This window comes from Cebus imitator, unplaced genomic scaffold (assembly GCF_001604975.1).
Source record: "Cebus imitator isolate Cc_AM_T3 unplaced genomic scaffold, Cebus_imitator-1.0 Scaffold667, whole genome shotgun sequence".
Lineage (NCBI taxonomy): Eukaryota > Metazoa > Chordata > Mammalia > Primates > Cebidae > Cebus > Cebus imitator.
The window spans coordinates 323,696-349,440 of record NW_016107982.1 but is presented as its reverse complement, the minus strand read 5'-3'; the positions used below and the strand labels follow the sequence as shown (position 1 = coordinate 349,440).

Below are 25,745 nucleotides of genomic sequence, written 5' to 3'. Positions count from 1 at the left end.
ATTTCTGCTTAGAAACCAAGATTAATGTGTTGTACATAGCAGAAAATATCTGGAATTTTTGCAGGCAGTTTTAATTAGAGAATGAAAATAATCACTAAATCTGCATAATAAGGAGGGTCATCATTTTTCGAGAAGCTTCTCTAATAAAAAATACTGTTTCTGAGTTTTATTTTTATTATTAAGTAGTGACTGAAGAACTGTACACGTTGATATATGTCTCCATTATTCTGTATTTTTATATTTCTTCGAATTATTAAAATAAATCTGAATAACATTTTTTTTGGTTCTGACATTTTGATTCTGATTGTTAAAAGCAACTGACATGTTCTTAGTGTATTGATCCATAGTTTTTAAAGTCTTGGCAGCAATGATTCATGGAAATTGATTTGGTTTTTGTTTTGTTTTGTTTTTGAGACGGAGTCTAGCCCAGGCTGGAGTACAATGACTCGATCTTGGCTCACTGCAACCTTGGCCTCCAGGGTTCAAACAATTGTCCTGCGTCAGCCTCCCGAGCTGGAATTACAGGTGCCCGCCACCACACCCAGCTAATTTTTATATTTTTAGTAAGGACGGGGGTTTCACCACATTGGCCAGGCCGATCTCGAACTTCTGACCTCATGATCTGCCTGTCTCAGCCTCCCAAAGGGCTGGGATTACAAGCATGAGCCACCAGGCCCAGCCAGTAATTGATTTAAATGATCATGCTAAGGTATTTGTTAGTGCCAGGTATATGTTTCCAAATTAATAAAGCACTTCAGGTGTTTCATCTTTGCAAAATTGCAAGTTAAACTTTATAATATTACTTGTTCCTTATGGAATCAAAATTTAGTGTTGTCATGCAACCTATTTTTAATTTTCTTTTGTTTTCCCCAGAACCTTAACTGTTTTGACATGAATAATCTTTTGACAGGAACACTGAATACTAAGGTACTCACTGTAGGCAAAATTTTTCTGTGATGCCCTAACTCTGACTATAATTGAAGTTATGAGTGTAAAGCACCTACATCTTTTCATAATGTGTGGCATTTAAGTTAGTTTATATTTTCTTCTTACAATTACAAAACCGAGTTTTATTTATCTTATTAAAACAAAAACTTGCAGCAAACATAGGAAATCTTTGATATTGGGCACACATTCATTCAGGGACCAACCTTGACTATCTTTCCTTTCATCAGTAATTATCGTGGGTACTTTATCGCTGCATTTCCTGACTCAAACCTGATAACATCTCCAATTCATGGTTACGCTAATATAGTTTGCATATATCAGGTAATTAGTTCCACCTTCTAGAGTCGCTGAGTCACAACACTGTAGTCAGTCTGTTTCGCTTTACCACATAACGGAAATAGACAAATCATTTCAGCACTCCTACGTGAAACTGCCTCTGGGTAAGCTGAATGTAGGTCACAACTGATAGGTCTGTGATGAGAAGCCACGATTTCAGGGTACCCTGTCACCTGCTTGTTGGATTTAACCTTAGCCTCTCTAAAACAAGGCTTTCTTGTTCCAGTGAAAATTTGCCAACATAATAAAACTAAACATTTTGAAGTGAATAACATTTAAAAAGTATATACAAAAACTTTACAGACCTTATGCCATTTAATCTTAAAACAAATTGGTGAGTTATCTTCATCTGCAAGATGAGGAATACAAGCTCAAAGAAGTTCAATTGGCTTGCTCAAGGTGGAGTTAGGATTAGAACACAGGCTACCATAACCCCAAAGCCAGTTGTTCCCAAATTACTTGAGTATCAGAATCATCTGAAAAATTATATATATAGATTTCTAGGCCATCTCTGCATAGTCTCCCTCTGTAAGTCTATTCATATTTGTGGTTTGTTTTTATTTTCTAGGTGGACTTCAGCCAAGAAAAGAAACTAAACCAAACCATTTTTATAAGCCAAGGAATGCGTTAAGTGGTATAATAAATATTATAGCAGCTTATCTTGAGCTGGCTTTCTGAAGTAATTATTTTCTCTGTCAGGCAAATAATATGGAAAGAATAAGAGAGACTGAGGTAGTGTAGCTACAGTGATGGGCTTATAAACCGCCTCCCAGTAAATGGGAGAAGACCTGATTTATGGCATCTGCTGATTTCGGTGGTGTAAATACTCCTACTATGGCCAATTTCAAACTACTGGTAACTTTAACAACTTGCTAACAACATTCTTGAATATCTAATGATTGGCCCATGAGTCAGCTCCAACATATTACTGGCATGTAGACTGAATAGGGGAGAAACTGAACAATTTCCCAGCATTATCTGAATTGTCCATTATGTGGTTTGAATTGGTGTAAATTCCCCAAACGTTACCCTACCTGTTGGTCTCGTGCTGATTTTCAAAGGTGGCTCAGTGTCCCCCAAGTCCTCATTTCTCAATTTCCACATACGCTTTATATGGATCTAGGGCAGAATGAAACCACGGATGGAGACTACTGGGTAGAGCACTTCCTAGAAGAGAAATAGATGCCATCTTTAAGATGACTGCTCCTTTGCTCTTACCTGCCACATGGCAGGGGTAGCAGCATGGGGGGCTGCCTCCTGTGTGAGAGCATCAGGGTGGGAATGAAACATGACACAGGATTTAAAGAAGCTTGGCTCGGATGTGAGGGCGATCTGGCTGTGACATCTGTCACCCCATTGATCGCCAGGGTTGATTCGGCTGATCTGGCCGGCTAGGCGGGTGTCCCCTTCCTCCCTCACCGCTCCATGTGCGTCCCTCCCAAAGCTGCACGCTCGGTCGAAGAGGACGACCATCCCCGATAGAGGAGGACCGGTCTTCGGTCAAGGGTATACGAGTAGCTGTGCTCCCCTGCTAGAACCTCCAAACAAGCTCTCAAAAAGCTTGGCTCTAAGCCTGAGAGCAAAGGGCTGGGTCTTTCTGTGCCTCCACTTGCCATGGGAGAAAGACATGTATGGTTAGATTGCGGGGTCAACATTAGCAAGAAAGTGCATCAGCATGGAGCTGAAGAGACCAGCAGTCTTTTAGTCCATGAGTTAAGCTCATGGGGCAAGTTGGCTTCTCAGAGACCCCATGTGGCCAGACCCATTGGTGCACAACTCGAGCTAGTCCAATGACACAGACTGTTGTTTGGCCTGGAGTAGTCTGTCGGCAGAATCCCACCTTGGGAAACTGAGTGATGGTGGTTTGACAGATTGGGCTCTGAGCACAATAACATGACTACCACCATCAGATATAAAAGTACCAAAAACATATTCCAAAACCAAATAGAAATAATTCTAGGATCATCTACCATTTTATATTATTTGTTCCTTTGGTAAACTTCTAGAAGTCAGGATATTTTGTGGATGTCTGATATGTGCACGCACAATTATAACAAAAATATATAATCCATCCTTGAGCTCCCTAAGTAGCCAATCAACACTGTTCTGCATAAGGACAAGCTCGTTTTGAATATTAATTTGCTTTCATTCTGGTGGAATCCATTTGTACAATAATTCAATGCTCACATACTCTTTTTCCCGACTAGAAAAGGTAGACATTTATCTTCCAAGAAGGCAAAGTGGAAAATTAACTCCCAAATGAATCAACGAGAGAGAGAATTGAATAACAGTGGGACTTGCAATTTTAGCATACACACTTCAAAGGAGTTAACGTGGGTGGATTTCGAGTAAGGAGACCTAGATTTAATTCACCAGCTTTGAGATCTTGGGCCAGTTATTTTATCTGCCTTCCCATCTGTAAAATGAGGATATTTATGCTTAAATCTCATGGTAACATTTCCTCCTACGTACCAAGCATATTTATCATGTTATTTATCCTTAATCCTCAAAACCATCTTTCAAGGGTTAACCTGGGAGTTCAGAATTCCATGGGGATTAGACCAGAAATTAATATGCAAAACCTCCCATGTATGTGTTTTGGTGTATTTTTTTAAGGGCTATCAAAAACAGATACACTGAGAATCTCAATAGCTGGGGTGAAGATGGGGAAGGGGGCAGGGGTAAGAGCAGGTAGGTGTATGCATTTTAGAAAAACCTCTCCTTGCAATTCTGCAGTTGGCTTCCCGTGTGGCTTGTGAGATTTAATTTAGACAAAAAGACCAAGCCACCAGTTTATAAGATTTATTTGGGTATATACTGAATATTCAAAGCAGAAGTTATATTCAAGGTGAATAAAAATGGAATTACCAGGATATTCTGCAGAGAAATGAAAGCGTATATCTATACAAAGACTTGCACACAAATACTGATAGTTTTTTTCATAATAAACCCAAACTGAAAACAATGCCAAAGTCCACCAGCAAGTGAATAAATTAAAAGGGAACATGTGCACCAAAACATGGATGACTCCTAAAAGTATTATGCTGAGTAAAAGCAGGCATAAAGGATGGCTCCATTTATATAAAATTCCTGTAAACTAATTTATACCGACAGAAAGCAGATTACTGGTTGCCTTGGGGACCGGGGTGGAAGGACAGACTAACTGCGAAAGAACATGAAGAAACTTTTAGGGTGATGGAACATAATGTATCATGATTGTGGTGTTAGTTTCACAGATATGTACATCTGTTCAAATTCATTGAGCAGTAATTTTTTTAACAATTGCAGTTTATTGTACAGAGAAGTATGTTTTAATAAAATAAATAAATAATTGAATTTGCAACCCCAGCTCCTGAATACTAGCAAATCTCAAGGAGCAGTTATCATGTAACTAAGACTACTTACTCACCAACTCAAATGCATGTCATCTGAGTTGCCCTTAGTATGAGCGATAAAACAGTATGGGACCCTCAACACTATTCTCTCCCCCAGGCCACTGAATAAAGTTTTTTTTTTTTTTTTTTTGAGACAGAGTTTCGCTCTTGTTACCCAGGCTGAAGTGCAATGGCGCGATCTCGGCTCACTGCAACCTCCACCTCCTGGGTTCAGGCAATTCTCCTGCCTCAGCCTCCTGAGTAGCTCGGATTACAGGCACACGCCACCATGCCCAGCTGAATTTTTGTATTTTTAGTAGAGACGGGGTTTCACCATGTTGAACAGGATGGTCTTGATCTCTTGACCTCGTGATCCACCCGCCTCGGCCTCCCAAAGTGCTGGGATTACAGGCGTGAGCCACCGCGCCCGGCCATGGGTAATTTTTTTTGGAACATTGTTGTTGGTTCTGTTCCCTGATAGACAAGCTTGAATTCAGTAGACCATATAGAAGTTCAAATCGCATTTTAAATATGGTAATTCAAAATTTAGCACGTATTCCTAACTTCAAAAAAAAAAATCAAAGCTAATTATAAATGGAAGGAAGCTTCCTAAATATGATAGAATATTGAATAGAAACCAAGAATAAACATCTTACTAAATGGCATTCCTGTTCATATCAGGACTGTGACTAATATGGTTACTTAGCATTATTATCCAAGATTATTTGGAAGTCCTGGCTAATACATTAAGAGAAACATAGCATAAGTGATATACATATATATATATATATAGAGAGAGAGAGAGAGGGAAAACATTTATTATTATTATTAGCAGATAATATATACTTCCATAGTAAGGAGCTTCTTACAACTAATAAGAGAATTCAGTAAAGTACCTAGACACAAAAAGCAATAATTTTCTTTTATAAGAGCAGCAACCAATTAGAAATTGGAATGGGAGGAAATTACTCATCATAGACAAAAGGTGAGAGACCTAAAAATAAACAAGAAAAATGCAAGACCTACTTGAAAGAAAAGTGTAGAATTTGATAGACAAGCACTTAATAAGACTCAAATAAATGGCAATATATACTATGAATCATAATATTACACATGTATCAATCCTTTTTAAATTAATGTGTGAATTTACTATAAATATTTGGTAAATCAGTGCATGCATGAATGTGTCAATACGTGATATAAAGTAGACTTCACAAAATTAAAAGCATGTGTTCTTTCAACTACAGTGCTTCCACTACAATCTTTTATGTTGGCATGTGAGCAACTTTAAAAAATGTCATAATGAAAAAAAATTTAAATCTGCAGGGAAGTTTTAGTGACAATCAATGTTTTTTAATCATAAAGAAAATATCCATTGTAAGCTTTAGCTTTATCTGACAAAATGAAACCTTTAATTTCCTTAAATGATTAGAATAGTAAATGCTGGAAATAAGTAGCTCGAAATTAATTTTCTTCCATAAGGGAATAGAACATAGGTAGTATATTGAATTAATCTATAGGGTTTTCCCCTGTATTTGACTTTATATTTTTAGTTAAATTTTCTGTTCCCAAAACTGGAATTGTCTTATAATTGCCTGGTGACAAATTCCTTGCTATCTTTCGTAGCACCTGGAATAGTATGCCTGTACAGTAAGCACTTAATAAATGCCCTTGGGAGAAATTAATCTAATGTAACTAAATAGCGTACAGAGAAAGTGAGGCTTCTTTTGTGATGTTTATCTTGCACTTAGCTACTTTACTAAATTATCTTATTATGGAACAATTGTTCTTAAACAGCAATGTCTGAAATAGTAAGTGAAATACTCAGTGTTGCTGTGGTCACTCACCTTAATCAGGTTGACTCCTCACTCGAAATTTGATTCAGATGTCAAGACAAATGATAGCACACATGCACCAAGAGAATATGAAAATGTTTATTAATCACATAATGATGCTTTCTGGGGAGGGCAGGGAATGCCTCCAGGCAGGTCTGAATATGGCTTGAGAAGAGGGAAGAAACACCACTAGTCTGGAGTGGGGGCTCGAAGGGGACTCAGAGGGAGCTCCCTCGTAAGGACTAGGATTTGGGTGGTTTGAACTTCCCACTGGTGCTAAAGGTACACCCAGTTTTCCCATCAACTTGCCTAGATACACGCAGGATTTTTTTTTTTTTAATCAACCTAGTGCACCTGGATTCTGTTGTTAACTTGCCCAGATAAGGAGCAGAAGGGGAAGAGAAAAAGGTAGTGTTTGAAAGCTGTCCGCAGTCAAACAAACAAAAATGGAGTTAGACTGTTGGTTACAAATGCATTTTTTTAGTTTGAAAATGTGGAATTTCACTTGTGCAACTATTTATTCATTGTGATATGTCCTTAGGACAGTAAAAGTCTTTGTCCTTTACATTGTTATTGAAGACATGGGTCTAGAACACAAACTGATTGTTTGGCCAAGTAGAAAAAAACTCATGATTTCCAGGTAGATTTTACCAGCTAGCGACTAGATACTGCTTTTACTGTGGAAAACATGTAACAACTCTGAGATTCAGTTTTCCTAACAAGAAATGTATGATGTCTTCACTTCATAATGAGGACTGAACTAGCCAATATATGTAAAACACTTAGCACACAGTATAGCACATGCCACATACACAAAAAAGACATTTAATTTTTTCTGTTGTTACTGCTGCTATTCAGAGAAGATGGAGAAACTGACGTAGACATAAAGATAACACTATCTAAATAAATAGAAGAGAATGTCTCATTGTAAAAATGTGAGTGCTTCTCAAATTAATATACACATTTAACACATTTCCAATCCCAATCCCAACCAGTTTTGGAAAGGATAAACAAAATTATTGAGAAATTATAGTATAGAATAAATGTGAGACTTGCCAAGAAAATGTGAAAAACAATAATTAATAAAAAGTTGCCTACAAAATGTCAAAACTTAATATGCAACTAGTAAGATTAAAACAATATGAGCCTGACATAGTAACTAAAACACAGTGGAATGGACTAGGGGGATTTCGAATGCAGGTTTCAATTTAATTTGTTTTCTCTGTAATCCTTTGTATCTCATTCTATACATTTTAAAAGATTACAACGAGGAATGCTCTATAAGACTCCATCAGTCTGTCAGAGGGATACTTAGCACAATAGGGTTAAATTAAAAAGTTTAAGAGCCCTCTAGAAACACTAAGTAGAAATTATTGAGGAAATTAGTAGTCTAAAGCGGCATTACAAATTACCTTAAAGCCCATGGCCTAAAACATTAATGTTTATTATCCCACGGTTTCTGTGGGCTCACAATCTAGGTGTGGCTGAGCTGGTACTGTCTCAGCGTCACTCACAAGGCTAAAGTTTTACCTCCAGGGTAAGCAGGGAAAGGGTAAGCACCTTCCAGTTCATGCCAGTGGTTGTCAGCAGGACTCAGTTCCTACCAGGCTTTTAGAGTGAACTCAAGCTTCACTTCTTCCCTGATTGTTGACACAAATTGTTACATTGGGAGAAGATATTTATGCTCTTGTAACATATAAGACATGAATATCCTTTATATGGGGTATATATGATATATATGTGTGTATATATGACATGACATATATATGATATATATGTGTGTGTATATATCTTATATATGACATGTCATATATACTATGTCATATATAATATAGACTATATATCATATATACTATATATGATATATATACTGTATAGCATATATAGCATATATTTAGAATATATGATATATAAATATGATATATGATATATCCTATCATATGTGATATATACCATATATTCTATCTATAACATATAGAATGTATACACTATATATCATATAAACACTATAAATCAATGTAGTGTATATGATATATAGAATACATCGTATATGATATATGTATGATATATAGTATACATATAGTATATATATCATACATATGCATGATATATATAAGATATATAGCTTATATATAAAGGATATATATAGAGAGAGATGTCAAGAATAAAATATATCTCATATAGATATACATACACACTCATATGACTTTGATGTGAAAATAGGGCATGTGTAAGTTTCTCCTTAATATGTAATGCTGAGCTGTCTCCAAAGCATTTGTAGTATCTTGCTCACCAGCCGGCATTTTGATAGTTCTAGTTGCTTCAAACCTCATCAACATTTAGTATTCTCAAAGTCTCTAAGTTTTGCCAATCTTTAGGTATAAAATTGTAACTCATAGTTTCAATTTGCCTTTTCCAATAACTTGAGGTTGAGCAAATTTTTATGTATTTATGAGCCACTTGTACTTTCTTTTGTAGAAAATTCCTATTTATTCTCCTATTTCTCTATTTTGTTTCTTATCTTTTTTACTTATTCCATATATTCTGTATAGTAATCTTTTGTTATATGTATTACTAGCTATTATTATCTTATTAATTGGTTTTTACCTTAGAAATATTTGTAAACCAATTTTTGGTTCTAGCTTAATAACATCCATAATTTTTTTTCAGAGCAGAAATCCTGTATATCACATGGAAATGTGATGCCATGAAAATGTTTTGAGGGAAATAATGTTTCAGGCTGAGGAATTAAGAAGTGCAAAGACCTGAGGCAGCTTTAAACAAAGTAACTTTTAAAACCATTTTGCTGTGTAATATATCATAAAACTTATTTTTTGCACAAAAGACCTAGAAGAATTGTTAATGCAGTTTGGTTTTCTTTTAGCACTTTTCTGCTCTATAAACACCTTTGAAATAACCACAGATTAATCATAAACAAGCCCTGTAAGTACATTTGCTTTAACGGTTTAGTGCTAGCCCACCACTGTAGTTCAATACAAGTTACTGAAATCTTCCAATGTGATTGAAATTTGCCATTTATATATTCAAAAACATGTTAAACCCTGACTCTCTGTTAGAGATTCTTTTAGGTGATTTCGATAAAATGGAAAACAAACAGGCAAAGTCCCTGTTTCTGCAGAGTATGTATTTATGTGGAGACAAATATTAGACAAATACACAAATAACAATATACTAATATAAATGATTATAAAAGCAATGTATAATATGTGAGCAATTATAAAATATCAGATACAATATTTGTGACAGTGTTAGAAATAAGATCTGTAGAGAAAAGTTAAGCAGAGAATTGACTGGGTAGTCAGGGATTGAAGTGAGTGATGTCATGTTATGTCTGGAAAGAGAATCTTTCAGGCTAAGGACGCTACAAGTACAAAGACCTTGAGACAGGAGCATGGACAACATGCTCAAAGAAAGCAAAGTCAGTAAGGAATGGTAGCAAATGAGACAAAAGGGAGAGAATGCAAGATGAGCATGAGAGCACAGGTCACATAGGGCCTGATGCTGTGTACCCTGTCACTTACTTTAGCTTTATTCTAAGTATGATGGGGAACTTTGGAGAGTTTTGAATTAGAGAATGTTGTGATCTGACGTACATTCTGGATGCTGTGTGGAGAATAGGTGGTAGGTGGCAACATTAAGAAGAGATGCAGTACACTAGTTAGAAGGCACTTGCTTTAGTGCAGGAAAAGAATGGTGGCTCCTCAGACAAGGGTGGCCGTGGTGAGATTGTGACTAGCAGGTATCCGTTGAGGTGGACCCAGGTGAGCTGACTAATAAATCTGTTGTAAGCTGTAAGAGAGGACCAAAGATGAGTCCTAGGTTTTTAAACAGAACAACTGCAAATGTTGGAACAATTTAATAGAATAGTAAATTGTTAAGAACATGCATACTTGGGCTTGGCATGGTAATCAAGGGATCAATATGAGGCATATTAACTTTGAAGTGCTTATAAGCAGTTGAGCAAAGATGCTGAGTAGAAACTGAATATGAGTATAAAGTTTAGGAGAAAGGCAGAGATGAGAGGTCAAAGTTGGGATACATCAGTATATGGATAACACCTAAAGCCGTGAAACTCAAGGACATTGTCGAGAAAAAGAGCGTGAATTGAAATAAAGACCAATCTCTGGGGCATTCTCCCATTTATAAATGGGAAGAAAGGGACAATGCAGCAGGAATGAATAAGAAGGAGCAGCCACCATATTGGAAGAAATCAGAACTGCAATTGCATAGTATCCCAGAAGCTGATTTGGTCAAAGACTTTTTTAAATTGTGAGATTCTTGAGAGCAGTGGTATTCTAGGACTTAGCTATACATAGATACATGTCATAAATGAATGGACAACAGGGTGAAACATCTAAGAAAGTGATAACACTCTCTCCATCTACTGGGTTAACAAGGCACAGATATTAGAGATTTAACACCCTAACAGGAACAGAACATCGCTGACCTACTTTTTCTCCCTCTGTTTCATGTAAATTGCAGATTCACACATTGCCAGCTCTTAACAACATAGCACTCTTGCTCCCAGAGAAGCAGCCGTAGATACTGGAGGCTGTTAGAACTAGAGGTGATACCCAGCTGTGCCCTGTCTCCACCATGTGGACCACCCACCAAGCAGAGGCTTATGTGTATCCATCCACTGGCCCCAGCATCATGTGTTTCTTCTGCACAGGAGGCCACTGGTGAGGGCTGCTACCCCACCCACAGCGAGGCTCTGCTGCTCTCACATCCTGCCTCTTATAGTGGATCTTCTCACTGACCCAGCTCAGAACAATCACCCTCTTTAGCCTCTGCTCCCAAGGCCTACAGTCTTAGCATCCAGCCTCAGTATGTATCAGTTGGACTCTCTCATTGGGAAACTGTTGGCATCTGTCTCCATGGCTTGTCAACATTTAGTATAGCTTCCTTTATTTCTCTGGAGCTAGAAGATCTAACCAGGAGTAATTTATGTCACAACTATCTTAAAGAATTTTTTGTATAATTATGAATAATTATGGGACTTTTATTTGTTTTAGACTTATGCTAAGCCACATTGGAAACAAGCTGCTTACCCATGAGCAAGTGCTGCATTGCAGTATGTCTGAGTTAGCAGAGCCCTTTGTTCTACCAGATAACCACAGCTTTATTGCCCAATCCCTGAGAATGCCATACCCTGCATGCGGAAGCTAGCTCAAGTACAGATGGTGATTAGGAATCATTATTTTAAACTTCTTGATTTCTTCCTGCACATTGGCCTTAACAGGTAATTTAATAAATAGAAAAAGATGTGATTTTTAAAAATCCTCCTTCCTCTCATATTTAGAACTGTGTTCCAGAGATGCATTTTCATAGGGGGCTACTCTGGGTCAATTTGGGACTTTTGACAATCTGGCCATTTGCTTCCCTGAAAAGAATAATTAATTTGCATTCCCAAGTATAGAATATAGGAAGGCCCATTTCACTATATTCTCAGCTAAATTTGGAATTATCTTTTCAAAGTCTTTGCCTATTATGACTGGTAAAAAAAAAAAAGTTACTTTGTTATAATTTTGATTTCTAATTTGGAACACCAGTGAGGTTGCACACTTTTTCTTATGCTTAACTGTCTATTTTGAAATAGTTTTCTGATAACTACTATCTAAATCAGATTTATTCTTGGAAGGTCAATTGTAGGCTGCAGTAACAACAACAATAACTCCAATATTTTCAGGAAGTAAATTCTGGAAGAAACCTTAAGGAATTAACCTAAATACATACCGGAGAATAGCTTATTCATAGAGCAAGTCTGGTACGCTGCAATGTTCTTTTATTAATAGTAAAGTTGGGAGCTAGAACCTTTGGTTCCTGATGCTATTTTTTCTCATATTGGTTATATAGTTTTGATTTTATTTGTGATATTTGTCTGAGGCTAATGATGTAACTTGGGAGGAAAGAACTGAAAGGAAAAGATTCCTTTAGTAATTCTCCTAAAACTTTTATTTTAGAAAACCATTCTAGATTAACTCAGAAACTTTAAAAAAATTCAATAGGCTTTTGGGCAATAGATTGTGTTTGGTTACATGGATAAATTCCTTAGTGTGACTTCTGAGCTGCTGGTATACCCATCACCCAAGCAGTGTACACCATACTCAATGTGTAGTCTTTTATCCCTTATCCCCTTCCCACCTTTCCTCCTGAGTCCCTCAATTTTTTTTTTTTTTTTTTTTTTGAGATGAAGTCTTGCTCTGTCACCTAGGCTGGAGTGCAGTGGTGCGATCTCTGCTCATTACAACCTCTTCCTCTTGGGTTCAAGTGATTCTCCTGCCTTAGCTTCCTTAGTAGCTGGGATTACAGGCACACACCACCATGCCCAGCAATTTTTTGTATTTTTAGTAGAGATGGCTTTCACCATATTGGTCAGGCTAGTCTTGAACTCCTGACCTCATGATCCACCCGCATCCACCTGCCAAAGTGCTTGGATTACAGGCATCAGCCACTGTGCCCAGCCCATTGTATCATTCTTATGCTTGTGCGTCCTCATAGCTTAGCTCTTCAAATGGTGTGACTTTTTTAAACCTCTAGGTCTACCTGGGCTTTCTTGCATTTGTTTATCAGTGCCTACATTTTATAACAGAAAAAACAAAAAAACACTTATTTTCTATTTTCAGGTGAGAGTTAATGATTTGAGGGGTGTGTATGTAGGTAGATAGATATAAAACATGTATACAAATGTATTTGATGGTGAAAAAGCTGAAAAGGTTGGATACAACTTTCCATTTCATCTCCATTTCGTTCTCTTTCACCTCCTCTTCTGTTTTCCCACACAGAACAGCTGCTCAGAAACTTTTCCCTTAGGAAACCTCTCAGCCAACACTCAGATTCAGATCTTCTGGCTTTCAGCTTCTTTTCCTCCTGTGCTCTTTTTTCCTCCCTCCATTTTCAATTCATTCTCTCTCCCTCTCCCCCTCCCTTCATTTTACTCTCCCCTCCCCTGTCTCCCTTCTTCCCTCCTCCATCTCCCTTCTCCCCTCCTAATTCTCAGTTTCAAGAACAAAGGAAACAAACCAGCAAAAGAAAGAGAGAGAGGGGAAGGAAGGTGGATAAAAAAGAAATCCATTTAGTCAGAAGATGAAAATACAGAAGGCCATGTACCTTCACAAGTAAATATTTGAATCTTGTCACACATTCAAATTAAAAAACTATAATAAAAGAGAATTACAAATGCTGAAGTTAGTCCACAGATGAAGGTGGATAAGCCCCAAGCCAAAAAGTGCAAGATCTCTTTTTGGCTTGGGGCATAAGAAATAAAGAGGAGGAAGAAAAGGAAAAAAGTAGTAAAAACAGTTGTAATATTAACTATAATAACAATGATCATCACCGTCATCATCAGAGTAGCAGCAGCAGCAATGATATATTCAGCAGTGCCTGTATTTCTAGCAGTGAATTGGGCAGATTGTTTCATTTTTTTTGTTTCATTTAATTTTCACAACAGATTTGGTGTGGGGGAGAAGAAGCTACTGTAGTCTCAATTTAGCAGATGAAGAAACTGAGGCTTGTGGCAATTTTTAATTATCTCAAGTTTATGCAACCAGGAAGTAGTAGAGCTGGAATCTGAAACCAAGCTGCTTGATACAGGCTGTGCTCATTCTGTTAAGTTGCCTTGCCTCCGGAAGAGGTGGTAGAAAGGGCTGATAACGCTGGTGGTTTTTGTTGGTATGGTTGCTAAGTCTCCTCTTGCACCCTCTTTTGGTAAATTCCCTCTGACTCTTTTCCACTCCTTGTGGTACCTCTGGAGAAGACACCAGGAAGAGGGCTGTACAGACATGCCTGCCTATCAGAATAATTGTGCCATAGCACATGATACAAGTCTGGCCAGCCAGTTGTTATTTTCTGGGACCTTCTATTTCTAGATGCTGCAGGTAAAACTGTGTTCTCTCCTCCAGCGTCACTATGCTAGAATAAGGTAAGCCTGGATCTGCTTTGCCCTCCACGTTTCCCTTGGCCCCCCAGCCAACCCATATGCGAAGACAAATGGTTACAAAAAGACAGAATGAGGCCAACCCACAGGAAGACAAAAAACTGAAAAAACGAACACCAGAGAGCTGCGCAAGTGTGGAAAATAACGAGCAGACTCTTATTCCCGTCCCATAGCCAAATCAACCCCTGGACTTCCAATGTCCTAAGCCAGCAATCCCCGTGTCTTACGTAAGTGCATGGAGGTTGTGTTTCTACCACTTACAACTTAGTTGTAACTATGGCAGCCTTAAAGAATGAGAAGGACTTTGAGGGGCAGCATACTCGCGAAAGAGAGAAGGAAAGGAGTAAAGAGAACAGAGCAGAGAGCTCAGGGCCGTTTTGGAGAACAAAACACCTCGGTTTGGCATCATTGTAAGTTTGTGAGGTGGACAAGTGGGAGTGACATCTGAAGAAACAAAAGTTGGGGGGTGACACTGGAAGTTGCAAGCTGAGTCCTCATGAAAATGTCACTGTTGGTATTGAGTGTGTGAAAATGGAGGCTAGAGTAGGACACAACCCAGAGGCGTTAGGAATATTGTTGGAATTTATTGATTAGCCCATAGCATTTTCATCCATAAAATGCTTTTTTAATCTATTTTTTGTTTGCATGTCTTTAGAATAGGCACACACAATTTTCAGTGGTCCCCAACACTCATTTTCTCACACATTGTCTACTTTCTTCATGTATGGTGTCTACTGTCCCTGGAAATAACTCAAGATACTAGATACTATTCCTACTCTTTGCCTTTTCAGTTCCTGTCATTCTAATCTGGCAAAGTTAAAGTGCAACATTCTTCTAAGTCCTTTACATCACATTGTATTATTTTTATGTGCTGGGAGAGTCCTGTCACTCTTGGGCATTTGATGATTTCATCAAATCATTATGGTTATCATGATCATTTTGGACTGAGGAATGCCCTGTGCTTTCCACGCTGTCTTTCTAAATCCTACCCAAGTTGGAGAACCTTCCTGACACCCCAAGTCCACCAGGTACCTCCTCTGATTCCTTCAAAATATGTTTTTTTAATTGACCTACCCCCCATTGATGGCTGGCAAATTGCTCTAGAGCTCAAGTTCATTTGCAAGTTTAGTGCTTAGTTATACTTTATACTTCTTTTTCTTATCTGTTTCATATACTTAATTTCTGCATATTCAAGGAGATTGTCAATTTCTTAAAGGCAGAGATTATTTCTTAGAACTTTTCATATCTTTCCATAGTGTCAAGGACACCAGGGGACTCTCCAGTAAACTTAATGGTTTATGATAATGTGTCAAGTAATCCACTGTCTGCCAAGAAATCTCAAGTTTACTCATGAACTGTTGGGAGGAAATCTATCTCCTTTCATCTTCCAGAGTTTTGTTATAACATTCAGCTATCATGATAGAATCAAATTTTGGTCAAGATTCAGCTTGAGACAGAATATTTTAATGAATACAGATGGCTTCTAACTTGAATCCAGATCCTCCAAGTCAGAAAAATGGAATGTTCTCAGCTTCTGAGAATGCAAAAAGCCTTAAAGTTTGAGTCAAAGTGGGGCGTAACTTTGATCTTGCCTTCTATGCTCTACAAGCAGTCTTTATATTCAGATGTCTAAAGAGAAGAAAATAAGTTTTGATCTAGTAAGATACATCTTCCAAGGACTCCTGGCTGATTTGTTTCTGTGAAAAGCTTCAGCAACTATATTATTTTCCATTTTAATTAACTTTGAAATGAAAAGGAACCTTAAATAAAACATCTTTCGAATAGAAGTTGAGACTTGATTTTAGGAAAAGAATCATTTTCCAAGGCACTTGCTCTCTCACTTTTTCCTGTTCACCCATATTCCACTAATTCTTAAGGTCTATTTCAAAACTTTCTCTGCAGAGTTCTTGCAGCCATAACAATCTCTTTAAGGCTATTAACCTCAAGTAGTACAGGACGATAGGTATGTTGATAGGTTCATTCACATTGTGTTGAAGGAGGCCTAACGGTTGAGTCCTCTCATGGATATGTTTATACAGATGGTTCAACTTATGATTTTTTTGACCTTTACAATGATGCATGAGTTATATGCATTCAGTAGAAACTATACTCCAAATTTTGAATTTATTTTCCAGGACTAGGGATATGTGGTGTGATAGTGTCTTGCAGTGCCGGGCAGCAGCGGTGAGCTGCAGCTCCCAGTTAGCCACACGATCATGAGTGTAAGTAGCCGGTATGCTACAGTGTACTGTGTTGCCAGAGTATTTTGCCCATCTATAGGCTAATGTAAATGTTCTGAGCACATTTAAGATAGGCTCAGCTAAGTTGTGATGTTTGGTAGGTTAGATGCATTAAATGCATTTTGTTACTTACAATAGGTTTATCAGGATGTAACTCCATCATAAGTCCAGAAGCATCTGTTTTATAAATGGAGTTTTCCACCAGAGGTATCACACATTGAAATTTCAGGCACTGCTGTACTGGCATGGAGAAGACAATTTTGGGTAAAATAAAGGAGCCTTGTGACACTCCTTGAAAAGCACAGGGTAGATCATTACTTTGCAGAGCACCACTGAATTCCCGTTCATAGAGCCTTGTAGGCTGGCGGCTAGAAAGCAAGCAGGGCTTAGCATCTGTGGAAGAGTCGCCCCACATTTCACTGAGTTCATGCACTTGTATGTTGCCCTCAAACTTTTGACTGCAAGAACAGAAATAGGAGTGTAACTTCCAGGCATCTGCAAGTCTTTGCCTGGAGGATGTAAAGCTTACAGCTCCTAAGCCTGTAATAAGCTTTTTACCTTAAAGTGTTTCCTTCTGCCCTCCAGCTATTTTAACAAGGACTATCATTTCACACACTGTTGTCCCAAAAATGTGTTGGTCCTGCATTTAGATGGGAAGAGCTCCCAGCTCTTAAGTCCATAATGGATTCCCATATTAAAACATTTGCTTCACCAGTCTGGTGATTGCGTTCCCACCATCATTTCACATACGTTGTCTTGAAACGTGATGGTGTTTGTAGAGCTCCACTGCATCTACTCTGAACCCAAGTCCTGCACTCCATCTAATAGGACATGGGTGAGATGGTCTGTACTTACACTAAGAGTTGACTTATAATGGATTTTTAAAAACATTGCTTGACTGTGTCCAGAGAAATCCAGTGGTCTTACAAGGCTGGTGTTCCTGATTCTCCCATGTACTCTGAGGTTAAATGAACAATTTGCACAAGATCTTTTGGAAGACATTGTAGAAATCCATGCCCTTTTTTTTTTGAGGCAGAGTCTCACTCTGTCACCCAGGCTGGAGTGCAGTGACACAATCTCAGCTTACTCCAACCTCGGCCTCCTAGATTCAAGAGATTCTCCTGCCTCAGCGTCCTACCACACCTGGCTATTTTTTTTTTTTTTTTGTATTTTTGGTAGACATGGGGTTTCACCATATTGGCCAGGCTGATTCCAAACTCCTGACCTCATGTGATCCGCTAGCACAGCCTCCCAAAGTGCTGGGATTACAGGTGAGAGCCACTGCGTGTGGCCAGAATTCATGTACTTCTCACAAAGTGGGATGAGGAATGTTTAGTTTATGGAAACCATGCATAATCTGATATTCCTCTGTAGATAAGTGACTGTCTGGAACATTTTCATCATAATAGTTTATGTTGCTGAATTTCTAGTATATGACCAGCACTTCACATTTAATACCCTCAACAAACCCAGGGGGAAAGTGATAATATCCCAAGTCTATCCAATTAGTAAGGTCATACTTTTAGAACTGAGATTTAAACCTAGGACTGAGTCAAAAGTCTTTCTACCATATTACATGGCCTGTAGGCATGTATGTTGTTTTAAAGCACCAATTCCTTCCAGGATAGAATCTAAAAGACAATCACGTTAAAGAAGGAAGAGCCACTTAAACACTTATAGAGGATATGGCATTGAAATGGCAGTCGAAAAAACCTGGTTTTGCTCCCAATTGACTGTGTCATCTTAGACATGTCATTTAACCTCTCAGAATCAATTTCTTCAACTAGGCCTGTTTTCTCTTTTATAAAATGGATGATTTGAATTCGATGATTTTTAAGTTTGCGTCAGCCTCTGTGAGGTTTTGTGATTCTATGAAGTAGTTTTTAGTTTACTCTCTAAGACATATTTTTTAACTCCTTGGATCCCTAAGAGATGGTGTTGAGTTTGAACTCATTTTCCATATTCCACTGTGGGTTTCTTTTACCCTATTTGCCCTCACTGCCACAGAGCCTCCGTTCTTGACTTTGGGGGAACTCGCCCCCAGGGTCTGGTGTGTTGGATGCCATATGACCAGTTATCTGCTTCAGGGACCCTTCTTTTATTACATTAGTCTTCATCAATACTTCGCTCCCAGTTGGGCATCCTCAGGGCCCAGGGTCAAGGGGAAAGTGAAAAGGAGGTCTTTTCTCAGTGGTCTGACCTTATCAGGTAGAATGTGCAGTTTCTGCATTCTGCCTCACTCTGTTCAATCTATATTGGCCTCAAATATACCATATTAAGCACCTGCCTCAGGGCCCTTGCACATACTATGCACACTGCCTTCAGTGATCTCTCCAGGTAGATCTCTTCCTTCAGGTCTTAACTCAAATATCTCATTAAACCCTGCCTTGGCCATCTTATCTAAAACTCTAAACTATCTCCTTTCCACCACCACTCCTCCAGTATTCTGACCCTTCCCTTACTTTTCTATAGTATGTTACACACACACACACACACACACACACACACACACACGCATTTTGTATACAAAGATTTATATATATATGTATATATAAAGACATACGTAATATGAAGACATATATATAAAGCCATATATATACATATATGCACCTAACATACTCTGGACTTAGTATATATATTAGTGTAGTATATATATATATATATATTATATATATATATTATATATATATAATATATATATATTATATATATATAATGTGTATAATACACACACACACACACACACACACACACACACATAAAGCCTCTATATTGTGTCTATATTGGATACTGTGTATTTTAGGTAATTTTTCATTGCTCATCTCTCCCATAAGTATCCAAGAAGTTCCATGAAAGCATGGATTCCTGTGTGTTTTGTTCACCATCTACCTCCAGTGCCCAGAACAATGCTTGGCCCATTGTAAGTATCTAGTAAATATTTTTAAATGGAATGCCCAGGATACAGTGGCTGTGGAGTCCTATTATCCCCTCCTTTAAAAATCCTACTTCCTCAAGGTATCCCAAAGGAAAATTAATATTTATAAACTCAAATTTTCTGAATATTACATATGACATATGAATAAAAGCATCGTTAGTAAACTTTAATATTTTTAGATTTCCTTTAATTAAAACATAAGAACAGCATTCTTGTGAAGCAAATACTATTCATTGATGACAAGTTTCCTGGCCCCTTTTCCAACCAGGCTGCAGCCATTGTGCCCTCTTCTATAGAAATTCTGAAGCTGCCACTGTGAAATAGTATTTGTTTTCTGTTTTATACTTAACCTTGAGAGGAGAAAGGGGAAATAAGGAAAGAAGAAAAAAAAAACCCTATACTGCCACTATAATACTAACAATGGAGTGAAATAGGGTATGAAACTCAGTTACATGTATGTGAGTAATTCATTGAAAGAACTTAATTCAAGAAAATATCTAATACATTATTTATCTTATTTGACTCTCTAAATTGTTTGCAAGGTCATTTCTACTCAACTTTGAGAAAGTGTCTCTATTCTCAGATCACTAAGTGCTCAGCATTCAATAAAAAATGGTCTCGGTGAACTTCTCACAGTGTGAGCTCCAAATCGTCCTCGTTCCAAGTGAGAAATTATCTTTTGAAAAATGAAAGATAAGAGACCTACGGGTTATATAAATTTTTCAAAAGCTTTAGATAGATGATGAAAAAGGGCAGATCATATTTTTCCTTGGTAGGGGGCCCCCTCCCCAATTAAAGTATAAAATAAGAATTACCCCAAATCTTAAGCCAAGCTTTAAGAATAAAATGACCATTATATTTTTCTAAGAAAATCATTAAAGTTCTACAGAAATTAAATCATTAATGCCTGCCAATTTTACCAGATAAAATATAAAAATCCCCCCTCACACACACGTGTGCACACACACATAGACACACACAGTTACTGATACACATCGCCATTTGACCTAATACAGAGTAGATGGGTTTATTAGAAGGGCTTTTGATTATATAAATGGCTCTAAAATCCTGATGGTTTAACATAATAAACATTTTTTAATTGCTCAAATCACTTTCCAATGTAGTTCGCAGGTTACAGGGGAAGGGTTCTTCTCCATAGAGTGATTTAGGAGCCCAGCTTGTCCCCCTTGTGACACAGCCATGTTAAAAATGTAGCTGCAAAGCCACCAAGGAAGATGAAGAGAGAAGCGGATCATGCAGAGAAATAATTTATGGTTCACATCATAGGGAGAAAAGGTTCTACTGGCCAAAACCTAGTCATGTGGCCCCACCTCACCATCACGAGTGAGAATATAGCTGGCTTCTTTGAGTCTGACAGAAAGAGAAATGGGCCCTGGTACTGATTACAGTGGACTCTGCAAAAACGTGGTTGTATTTGTATAGCTGCATAGTTCTGAAGTTTTGGATGTGGCTTTGCCACAGAAGCTCACAAAGCAGCCTTCCCCAAATCTCCCTCAACACTTCAGATGGCCTAATTCTCAGATAAGAGAAAATGCTACATTTACTATTTTGTTGTCTTAGCACAGGTCATAGTGCTAGGAAGAAACGACATTGAGTGAAAGAAAAATGGTTGGATTGAGAATGAAAACCATAGATTCCGCTGTTTTTAGCCAAGCCTTCTCTGTGGAGTTGTAAGCCTGGGAGGATTATCAAGTCCCTGGCCCATAAAAATAGCCCCATTCTCCTAACAGCAGACACAGGCCTGTTTCCTTTTTCTGATAATATTAATAGTTATAAAGCAGGTCTTTGACATTTTGGGTTACGATTTGTTCTAAATACCAGATAAAACAAAATATTCCTCTGATTAAACTTCTCAAAGTATTTCACTGTTCTGGGAGTAACCCGTGTGATCAGTGGAAACTGGCTCTATTCTCAGCTACTTGTGAGCCCTGAGGAGTTTCTCCTTGAATTCTTCTGAGGGTTCTTCCAGGAGCCTTAGGCAGGTAGCTCCCTCACATACATGTACTGACTGGTACTCTGCTATATTCAAGAGGGACCCAATGCAGATTCCCAGCGTTCTCTCTCTCTCTACAGCTCCTTCCTCTTCAGTATGCTGCCTTGAGAACTCTAGTGATGTCTGTCTACCCGAAATCTCAGCTCCATGTCCTTAATCGAGGATGTTCAGCAAGCTTTCCCTGGCTTTCCCCGTCTTGTGCTGTGGGGCCTGGAAACTTTTGCAGGCAGTAAGCTAGCATAATCATGGGGCTCACCTCATTCTTTCCTGCCTTGCAGAGATTATTGTCTTTCATTGCTTGATGTTCAGGGTCTTGAAAAACACCTTCATATATTTTGTCCAGTTTTTAAAATTGTTTTAGCAGGAGAGTAAATGCAGTCCCTGTTATTACCATCTTGGGTGGAAGCAGAAGCTTCCCAGTATTACTTAAATGCACTAGCAAATTCCCTAACCTTTCAGAATATAGGGTGTTTTATTTCTGCATAATAGATATTAATTTATAAACCTGCATATATTGTTTTCTCCCAGGCTGACTCATTATTTTTATTGACTTTTCCACTTAAGAAATTCTCAGTTTGAAACCACAACATGTCAAAGCACTTACATTCTCTTCAGTTTGTTTTTTCTTTTTAAGGAGCAATGGCTATCATTTCTCAACATTTCCTTTAGGTAGTAACACATCTTTTGAAGAGATTTGTCAAAATAGCCCAATAAACATTTAGGCTCCCAAATATACTAGAAGGAAAAGATGATGCAGAAAGTCCTCTTGTTTAAGGACTCCCACGTGCAAGTGCACTGGCCTAACATAGTTAATTCTGTTTTCAATTTGAACACTGAGAAGGGGCCAGAAATAGCCCACAGGCTTTTCTGAGCCAGTAAAAGGTACAACTCACTTGAGAATGTGATCTATTAGGAGTGCTTTTTGCCTGCATCACTGACTGTTTGGCTGTTCACACTGGGAAATGTGTTCCTGATGCTGACAGCCTGGCAGACAGACCATCTTGATCAAAGACCTAGTCACAACATTTAGTGCTTTCTGGAAGCAACCTGAGACATTATCAACGGAGTCCCAGATTCTCATGAAAGACAGATGCCTGGTCCTTGAGTATTTTGAACACATTTTAGAAAGCACCATTATGGCAAATTACATTCAAGAAATTTGTTTTTCTAACATAAAATTTTAATTTTGGCCATTTGAACCTGATCTTTAGACTCAAAGTGGTTTCATATCTGCTGAGTCATAACTGCTCTTGGTACACGTAGTCTACCTAGGAAACTGTTTTGATAAGTTGGTTTCTAGATTGGTAACCTGGGAGCCATACCAATTACAGACATGTCTCTCGGTAAAGAATTTGAGTCAGTGTTTCATTGTGTAATAATCTGAACATGATTAAATATTAGCTCTTTAGTGCAAATGTAAAATGCTTTGACATACACTCATTTTGCAACAGCTTTTCTAGAAATGTTCCTATGATTCTACAGGATGGTGTATTTATCCAATGATTCTTACATCTGAACCCAAATCTATCTGAAAGCATCTTTTCAAACATGTTTAGGAGAATTAGAGAGAAACTAAAACTCTCTTTTTGCTGTTGAAAATGCAAAATTCTTTTGACTTTTTTTTGTCTGTTCAATCTTCCCTTACTCTCCTATTTTTCTAAAAAAAAAAAAAAAGAAGAAAGGAAGGAAAGAGAGAAAGGAAAGAAAGAGAAAGAAAGAGAAAGAAAAAGAAAAGAAAGAAAGAAAGAAAATTTCCCCATCCCTAGGGAAGACCAAGACTGGTTGCTTGTTATACCCATATACCATTTTCACTGAGAGTGGGGATTGGCTTAAAGATGGTGATATGATCTGGATCTGTGTCCTCACCCAAATCTCATGTTGACTTGTAATCCCTAGTGTTGGAGGTGGGGCCTGGTAGAAGGTGATTGGATCATGAGGATTGTTTCTCATGATTTAACACCATCCCTCTTGGGGCTGTCGTGCACAGTGAGTTCTCATGAGATCTGATCATTTGAAAGTGTATGGCTCCTCCCAGGCTTTCTTTCTTCTTCCTGCCTGGCCATGTGAAGTGCAGGCTTCCCCTTCTGCCTTCTGCCATGATTTTAAGTTTCCTAAGCCTCCCTAGAGGCCATGTAGGTGCTGCCATGCTTCTTTGTACAGCCTGCAGAATTATGAGCCAATTAAACCTCTTTGCTTTGTAAATTACCTAGCCTCCCATGCAGCTTTGTAGCAGTGGAAAAACAGACTAATACAGATGGGGACATGACCCAAGCTAGGCTAATCAAAGTCCTTCCTCAGTTCTCTTCTAAAAGGAACTTTAAGGAAAGAGTCTTTTCTTCTCTGTCTTGTCAAAACTTTGTTAGGATACACCTTTATGTAAGGTGAGGGAGGGTGTGTATGGACTGAAAGAATAAAGCTGCCATGCTTAAGAAGGAGAGAAGAGATAGAGAGAGGTGTGCTGTTGGTGTCTGAGTCTTTGTTTCCGTCCTTTGACCTTCTGGAAGTTTGGGAATCTGGACCAACATATTACTGTATCTTACACTATTTGACATTGAGTTTTTGTCATTTGACTATATATTAGAGTGCTAGTACAAGAAGATAATGAAATAAATTAGCTTGTATTCTGAATAAAGACATCACTAATAATTGTAAATAATTTTCAAGCAGAGGAAAAGCTGTTAAGAGATTTGTTATGCTAACAAGAGAGATAATTAAACAGGTTTTAGAATTTTTGTGACAAATAAATGAAACACATGAAAAATGAATAAAAGCCAAATATAGTCTTTTCCTTATGAATAAAAGACAAAACAAAAACACTAATATCAAATAACGTTTTATAATCTTGTCCAGGCCATTTGGTATTCTTTTGGTGAAAGCCCTAACGTTGTACAAAATATGAGAAAACAAAAACTGTTAAGAGAAATTCTCTTTGCCTGAGGTAAAAATAAAAATGAAATGAAGAGCTGTAGAGTGTCAAAGCTCTAAAAGAAAAGAAACAAGCTCTCTGGGCAGTTGAAGGTCACACCTGTGAGATACTGAAGCAATTTTCAGGGTTGTGCTTCCAAATTTTATTCCTTCTTTCTTTGCATGGCTCTCCAGTCCTACCTGACCCATCTATTACACCTATGTTCACTGCAGCTCTCAGCTTGGACAGAGCCTTTCCTGAACCTTTATGGTTGCCTTCTTTAACTCCTAGGCATCATTCATGCTGATCTGGTACTTTGATTAGCTTTAAAGTAATAATATTGATTTGTTTTTTCATTATAAAAGCATGCCAAAAAACTCTTAGAAAATAAAAAGGATCATCTACACTCTCACATCCCAATAATAACTGTTAAGAGTGTGGTGTATTTCCTTGCATAGTTTTTGTGACCATTCGATGTAATGGGAATCTTACTACACACAAATGTGCATCTTCTTTTTGCTCAGAATATTGAAACAAAAGTATTTTCTTATGTTACTCTTAGCTCTTCATACCTATATTTTATTTACTGGCTGAAACATAGTACTGAATATTTAGAGATTTCTCTCTTTATGAGTTCAAACGATAACATAGTCATCTATGTGTATAAACTTTTTCTGGCAATAATACTTAAAAGTTTATATGTAAACTTTTAGAAATAGAATTGACATGGAGGAATGCTTCACAATGTCACATTTCTTCTAGATAATAGAAATAATAAATAGAATAGAGTAAAATGAAAGAATTGTTTTCAAAAAACTATTAGAAGAAAACATCTGATGTTTAAAAGAAAAACAGGAAAGGTTTTTTTATTATTTTTTTAAAATTTTAATATTGACCAAGCTTTCCAAATGTGAAATAAATAAATGTATCCTTATTCTGGTAGAATTTCTGAATAGTTTTATAAACAGGAAAAAAAATTGGTCTTATAGACAGGAAAAAAATCAATGTGGCATCAGACTTCTAGTATTTAGTGTTTTGGGGAATGCAATATTAGGAGACTGTTCAGTGAATAATGTTTAGAAAATTCGCTTTTTATTTTAAAAAACATAAAAAAGTTCTAGGTTGGTTAAAAAAATTAACTAAGTGGTTCAAGATCATCTAAAAGATAGTTTTTATATTGGGGAAAGGTAGGGAAAGTATA

General features: G+C 37.6%; 1 long non-coding RNA gene across 1 annotated transcript; it reads left to right on the top strand.

Annotated features, from left to right (window-relative positions):
* The first annotated feature begins 592 nt into the window (after positions 1-592).
* Positions 593-25,745, top strand: LOC108295920. Its single transcript, XR_005198293.1, has 3 exons — positions 593-2,776; positions 15,331-15,334; positions 25,732-25,745. It is a non-coding gene; the product is annotated as an uncharacterized LOC108295920 (long non-coding RNA).